Source organism: Phallusia mammillata, chromosome 6 (assembly GCF_965637545.1).
Source record: "Phallusia mammillata chromosome 6, kaPhaMamm4.hap1.1, whole genome shotgun sequence".
NCBI classification, from domain to species: Eukaryota; Metazoa; Chordata; class Ascidiacea; order Phlebobranchia; family Ascidiidae; genus Phallusia; species Phallusia mammillata.
The window spans coordinates 23,493,502-23,500,895 of record NC_137257.1 but is presented as its reverse complement, the minus strand read 5'-3'; the positions used below and the strand labels follow the sequence as shown (position 1 = coordinate 23,500,895).

At 37.3% G+C, this 7,394-nt stretch overlaps 1 long non-coding RNA gene and 1 pseudogene across 1 annotated transcript; both read right to left on the bottom strand.

Annotated features, from left to right (window-relative positions):
• Positions 1-926: 926 nt before the first annotated feature.
• On the bottom strand, positions 927-2,443 carry LOC145234653 (uncharacterized). Its single transcript, XR_013861312.1, has 2 exons — positions 1,966-2,443; positions 927-1,742 (listed from the first exon to the last, which is right to left on the bottom strand). It is a non-coding gene; the product is annotated as an uncharacterized LOC145234653 (long non-coding RNA).
• Positions 2,444-2,643: 200 nt separating this feature from the next.
• On the bottom strand, positions 2,644-3,649 carry LOC145233052 (uncharacterized; annotated as a pseudogene).
• Between the last annotated feature and the right edge of the window lie 3,745 nt (positions 3,650-7,394).

The window sequence follows — 7,394 nt, the reverse complement described above, 5'->3', positions numbered from 1 at the left end:
AAACGGTTTTCACAGGTCAACTCTAAAATACATCCAGTAAAGGCATACAAAATGTCGTTTGAATCTGATCATAACCTCGTAAATGAGAGGCGTGCATCATAAGCAAACGCAGGGCATGACCGCTGTAAAATGATTTTTGCGCGGTCTACCCATATAGCATGTACAGGCTCCAGATTTTAAACGGTTTGAAGTCACATTTAAACGATGTTTTGTATGCGTTTACTAGCTGTATTTTGGAGTTGACCTGTGAAAACCGTTTGTGTTTATCTTAAACCGTTTAAAATCTGGAGCTTGTATAGGCTAGATTGGTCGACTGCCCAAAAATCATTTTTGAAGCGGTCACGCCCTGCATTCGCTTATGATGCACGCCTCTCATTTACGAGGTTATGATCAGATTTAAACGATATTTTGTATGCCTTTACTGGATGTATTTTAGAGTTGACCTGTAAAAACCGTTTGTGTTTATCTTTAACCGTTTAAAATCTGGAGCTTGTATATCATTGGTTGACTGCGCAAAAATCACATTTAAAGCGGTCACGCCCTGCATTCGCTTATGATGCACGCCTCTCATTTACGAGGTTATGATCAGATTTAAACGATATTTTGTATGCCTCTACTGGATGTATTTTAGAATTGACCTGTGAAAACCGTTTGTGTCTATCTTAAACCGTTTGTCATCTGGAGCTTTTATAGGCTACATAATTCGACAGCGCAAAAATCATTATTAAAGCGGTCATGCCCTGCGTTCGCTTATGATGCACGTCTCTCATTTACGAGGTTATGATCAGATTTAAACGATATTTTGCAAGCGTTTACTGAATGTTGTTTAGAGTTGGCGTGTAAAAACCGTTTACATATACCTCAAGCCGTTAGTGGTCTCAAACACGTTAAAGCCTGTACTAATGAAAATGATGAAACACCAAATGCACAGTGAGGACAACACTTTATTGATGGAAAAAGCACCTTATGAACCCAATTTCCACACTTCAACATTTTCAAGTTGAGTCCCATAGTTATATGAAGCAGAAATAAATGGGAAGAGAATAAATAATTACATTCACAGAAATTGGTTGATTGGTCAGTTAAAACCTGCATTTACAAGTACATAGTACATACTAAACAAGGATCTTTAAGTAAACAGACTAAAATAAAACAAAAAGGTGAAACAATATTGTACAGCTGAAAATGTAATGATTTGCTGAATTATCAAGAAAATTAAACCGGATATCATGTGAAAGATGAGGTTGAACCACCCAATTGTTACAACATGCTATCATGCAGACTACTGGTCAAAACTAGAGGTTCTCAATTTATGTCTGATGAATCACTTCACTGTCCGATTCTACATCAGAGTGCAAAACATTCTCAGAATTTACATGAGACCATAATCACCATGGAGGTAAAATAATATCAACGCCTACAAATGTTTGAATACAAATTCTTAATTTGGGCATAAGAACTAATAAATAAACTTGCAGGCAGGTAGAACAGTGGAAAAGAAATAACACATATTCCGATTTGATTCATGTAAAACTAAAGTATGTGGTGCATATCTCGACACACAATTTTCTCCTGTGAGGCAAGTAACAGGTCGTATACATCAATGATTTTGCTGACACTTTAAGAGAGAGCTGTTTTTGTCGACAAAATTCTTCCGCAATGAAAGCGTTTCTTCAATTTTTTTGATATGGAATGTTTCTGTTGATTTTTTCAAGCTTTAAGCATTTTTCCCGGATGGTGAACTGCAATAAAAAAATAAAGATAAAGTGTATGCTCATTTGACTTGACAATTATGGGTTAAACAAAAGAGGCTTGAGTTTAGTCACCAATAAGCAGTCTAAGTGTTATAAAACAGAGTTAATATTCAATATTGGGGTTTTTAACTGTGCTAAAATTCAAAATAACATCAGCCAGAAATACAGAAAGAGTTGAGTTTAGAAAGGCAGTAACAAGGCAGCCACTTACTGTAAATCATTTCAATTCAAATCCAATCTACAAGCCCTCATATGACAGTGTGCTGGTCCTCACTTTGCTTCATACAAAGGTAATAACTTGAAATTCTTCTCACTGAAAGGTCTCTTTGCATTGCTTCATTGCCAGAACCTTGATGCCAATCAGGTACTTCAATCTTGATTCTTGGCTCATTTTAGTGTTTAACATATTCATTTCACAGCTTAGAATGCATTTGTTTTTGTCTTGCTGTTTTACAATTAACTGCCATTTTGATATAAAACCCAATTTACCTGCGATTATTATCACAGCAAAAATAATATTTGCCAATAAAAAACAAATTTAATGCTCCACTGCCATTACCGATAAAACCGTCCGCAATCGGGCTGTGTTATAACACAGGTTCTAAAGATTCTAATCCCGCCCGATAAGAAACGCATTATTCTGCGTAACACAGCCGCACACAAGAAAACAGAAGCGGCTACGACAGGGGAAATCCCGGACAGTCTGCGGCGCTCCCGTGCGGTTGTGCGGATATATGCGCACACAGTATTTTGGCCGCATGCCTGAATGGTCCACCTCATTTTCGTGTAGCTTTAAACAATATTTTATAGAATGAAAACAATGCAAGATTTATTGAAAAGAACTGAAAACAACTTCGAAAAAACATTAGCAAAAACAATCAATTTAGGTTCACTGTTCATCAATGTTAAATTGAAGAGTACACTCCGAAAATAGTATATTTGTTATTTCTTTCATGTAGGTTTCCATAACTGCTGCAGGCTTTTCCCTTAATTGTGCCACCACAAATTTGCCAAAATGGTCAAGTCGGTCCAATTTTTTCTCCTGCAGCTCTGCAAGATGACTAGAGCTCTGCCGTAGAAAATTTAGCATCTCTGTCTGTAAAATGAAATAGTCCTTATTTTCATAAATACAAAATAAACTGTGGGTCTGTGAGTACCTGTACTTTCTGTTTGTCTGATTTCTTTCTTTGACAACTGGTTTTGACTGGTGTGGGAATCTCAGAAGTATGATCATTTTCTTCTCTAATATTTTCATTGCTGGAGTCATCTTAAAATATTGAAAAACAAATATTTAATATCGTATTCAAATAATGAGCAAAACATAAACCACATGACTACTCTGCAAAACTCACACCTACTGACCTGGGTTGTCAAAGACAGACTGGGGTGAACTGCTGGCACTGGTATCAGCAAAGTTGTCTACAGATCTATACAAACAAAAAGATTAATATTTGCCTGATGTTATAATGTACCATCTACATACTCTCTATTATTAATATAGCCTTCCAAAAAAGATAGTTGCTGGTAATATGGCCACCTCTCTTGTGGAAAAGTACCAGAGCCACTTGGAGCTTCTGTATTCTTTTTGTGTTTTTTTTCCATATGCTGTTCTTAGTGTACGCCAGCGCTTCTGACACTGGTCAACTGGAAATTACAGTCAATAAAGCAAGTTAATTTGAAATTACAGAACATAAAAAGAATAGTTACCCTTAGTTTCATTAATTTAGTTATGTAACAAAATGCTTACCTGTAGAGTTCAACTCCTGAGCAATATTTCTCCATGCACAATCTGTTTTGTTTCTAATATTATGGTCTGGATGACATGGGTTGTAAATTAAGTTTGCTTGTGACACAAGGTCAATAAGCTTTGTATTAAAACTTTGTTCAATATCCATGATACTAAAAACTTGTTCCTGGAGGTTAATCACTTAAAACAATGAAATATTAACTGTTACAAAATCAGTTAATTTACTGGTAAACAAATAAACCAATAAAACAAGCAAACGGTAAGAACAATTGAACCAATAAAACAAGCAAATGAAAAAATGTCATAAACTAATACCTATATGTAAACATTACACACCCCACTGCCATGAAACTGCTCCATCTTTTAAAAAATATTTTTTTAACTCATCCCTATAAAAACCTGCATTTCTAGAATAAAAATTTGATCCAATGTGTCCAAGTGAAGCCATATTTACAGATGAAGGAATAGTTTTTCTCCAGTTGCCATTTACTATGTTTCCATTACCATCAAATTGGTCCCCATAAATATGGGATGCTGACAGACGTGGACTTTGTAGGAAATTATGAAGAACCACACATGCCTGTACAATACTTTGGGCCACTTCTGGATCACAATTTAGCATTTTATAGAATACTTGAAATCGTACAGCAAGTATACCAAAAGCATTCTCTACAACTCTTCTTCCACGACTAAGTCGATAATTAAAAATCCGATTGTCCTGACTGAGGTGACGCCCTGGGTATGGCTTGATTATCCCAACCTTTAATGGAAAGGCATCATCAGCAGCCAAATAATAGGGAACATGTGTGTTAGATCCTGGCAAGCTATTAGGGCTAGGAATTTGTAAAGAGCCTTCATCAAATTTTTTTCCTATTCTGGAATTGCTGAAGATACCCCCATCACTATGTCGACCAGAGTCTCCTATGTCCACAAGAATGAAACGATAATGTGCATCACAAATTGCGAGAAGCACAATGGAGAAAAATCCCTTGTAGTTAAAAAATTCGCTGCCACTGTTCGGAGGAGCCTTTATTCTAATGTGTTTTCCGTCAATTGCTCCAATGCAATTTGAGCATTGCCATAACTGATTAAAGATCTTTTTTCAATTTCCAACCAATCTTCTGTAGTAGGAGGGCACATTACCAATGGAACCAAACATTTCCAAAGTGCTGAACAGCACTCTTTGATGATCTTGCCTACTGTAGTATGACCTACCCTGAATGAAAAACTCATGTGTAGCTGTGAAGAACCTGTTGCAAGGTATCTCACGGTCAAAATTAAGCGGCGCTGTGGTGAAATTGCTTTTCTCCATGAAGTGTCTTTTTTTCTTCAGCAATGAATAAAAAATTTCTTTACTCATCCTAAAATACTGATGGCATTTGTCTGGGTCTCCACCTCCAAGAAGTTCTTCAGCAAGAATGAATTCAGATTTGCTGTCTCTTTTAAAATTCCATGCACCCAAACGTTTCTAAATAAAAAAAATTACCTCAATAACGACCTAAATAAGATATAAATAATCCCACTCCAGAATTACCTTTCACAACCAGATAGAATTTCATACATCAAATATGCTTCAATTGTGCTGTGTAAATTAACTAAAGTATCTAAGCAAACCTCATCCATTGTAGCAACACCCTGGTTATAAACTGAAACTATACATTACACATATTTAATATCATGGAATGCTTACAAAACAGTCATTTCAATCAAACTTTAGCACAGGATCATTGTAAGTAACGTGCGGCTGTGCGGCAAAGTAGAACATTTTCTACTTTGTCGCAGAAGCCGCAAGACCAAGTCGCTGCGGACGCACATCGTCGCACACGCCCGCTGCCGTCGCAGTGTGCATCAACCGCCGCAAGCCGCGCCGCAACTACCGCAAACCCCCCGCAAGAGTGCATGTGTGCATCGGGCTTTAATCTACAATTAATTGATCCAGGATTAAGCACCTGGATTAGTTGGTATTCACCAACCAGGATAAAACCAAGACTAGTTAATCGGTACTTTAATCCCGATTAAATTCCTAATCCCCGATTATGCTGAGTCATGGTCTTGGCCGCATGGGTTTTGGGCTTGCTTAAACGATGTTTTTACTTGTATGAAGGTGTAAAACTAAGTGTTTTAGGATTTTAAACACTTCTAGGGGCTTTTGTATTTACACTTACCAGCTATTTAATATAAATTATGTGCTTAATAATTTTGTATGTGTGGCACATAGTTTTTAAATACTGTTTTGTTTTGTTAGCAAGCTACAACAACAAAATATGCCTCGAACAACTAATTTCAGTTTATTAGGAAAGGATCTTTTGTAAAACTTAGTACATTTAGTTTTATACAAACATAAAGCTGTTTGTTGACACAGTCACTTGGCGGTTCTGGCTTTGCGGCAGGCTGCAAGGGGACGGCAAAATGACTTAAGGGGACACTTCTGGATAAAAATCGATATTTTTTAAAGAACGCTTTTTGTTCTTAGAAAAAAGGAAATTTTATCAGGATTCTGAATCTGTAAGCCTTTTTTTCATAATTCAAATTATTTATTTGTCAAAACTCACTTCCCCCCAGTTGTAAAGCACACAGAGCATAGTTGTCTCTTACAAACACAAGTCCCTCGAGGAAAAAAAATTACTCAAACAGCTAGTTGCAACCATTTCCAACAGGTTTTCGCTGGAGCGAGAAACTGATCTTTATGCCTGGCGAACACCCGGAAGATGCTGGCCTTAGTGTTGTTGGAGAAGTAAACGATGCATGTTTCAAGCTTTGGACAGATTTAAACTTGAAGCTGAAACTAGGTTTACCGGCATACACCACTTGAATGATATGTTTGGATTTGTGAATCCTCACGTGCTGCTGCCAAGCGAAAGTCACTATGGATTCACCAACGCTTTTAAAAGCACTTATGACGACGAGGTGGACTTTTTGGAGTTAGCTGTGGAAATTGACAGATTTAAGAGGCTGGTGCGAAGCAGTGAAACCACGTTTGATCGTAATGCAACAGCGTTTGATGTTTTACAGTGGTTAGCTAAATCACACCTACTTGATTCGACACCATATTTATGCTTGTGTCTAAAACTTTATCTTACCGGTGTTTCAATTGCGAGCTGTGAGAGGAGTTTCTCAAAGCTCAAAATGATAAAGTCGTATTCACGTTCTACCATGAATGATCCGCTATCAGCTCTATCAATTCTTTCTATAGAAAGAGACTACCTTCAAAAACTTGATTTCGAAGATATTATCGCTGATTTTGCTTCGGCGAAAGCTCGAAAATTTCAATTTTGAGGCGGCTATTGATCTTTTATTTGCCTAATACATTTGTTCTCCATTTTTTGTCTTTTATTTTTGGCCTTAACGCTGAGACAGGGGGGCTTCTTACTCGAGCAATATGGAACTTCTGAGACGCGGCACATTATTTGTAATTATTTTTATTGAAAAGATTTCTTGAACATGAAACTATTTCAAAATTTGCTGCAGTCTACTTAGGGCGGCATTTTCAACGAAAGCCAGGGGCGGCAGCATATGCTCCTACGCCACTGGTTCCAGTTGAAAGTGCTTCTTTGGCGCGTTTGCCTATTACCCACCGTCTAAACCAGGGGTGTCCAACTGGAAAACACTGCCGTGCCAATTTTGGTTTTTAAATATATTCGCGTGCCAACGTTGAGTATTTTTGTAAACACGGGATGTTTTACCGTGCAATTATTGGGCGCTTCCTTACACATTAAAATCTCCATTACAATTTGCAGCCCAGCTGTTTACGCGAAAGCTACTATTGATACCCTACCCCGTTTCCCAAGACGAAACAGAAGCTTGTCTAGTTTTGCTAACTTATTACCGATTCGCGCCAATTCCCAATATTCGGCCAATATGTATAGAACCTTAGAAGTAAACTTGTTTGAGAA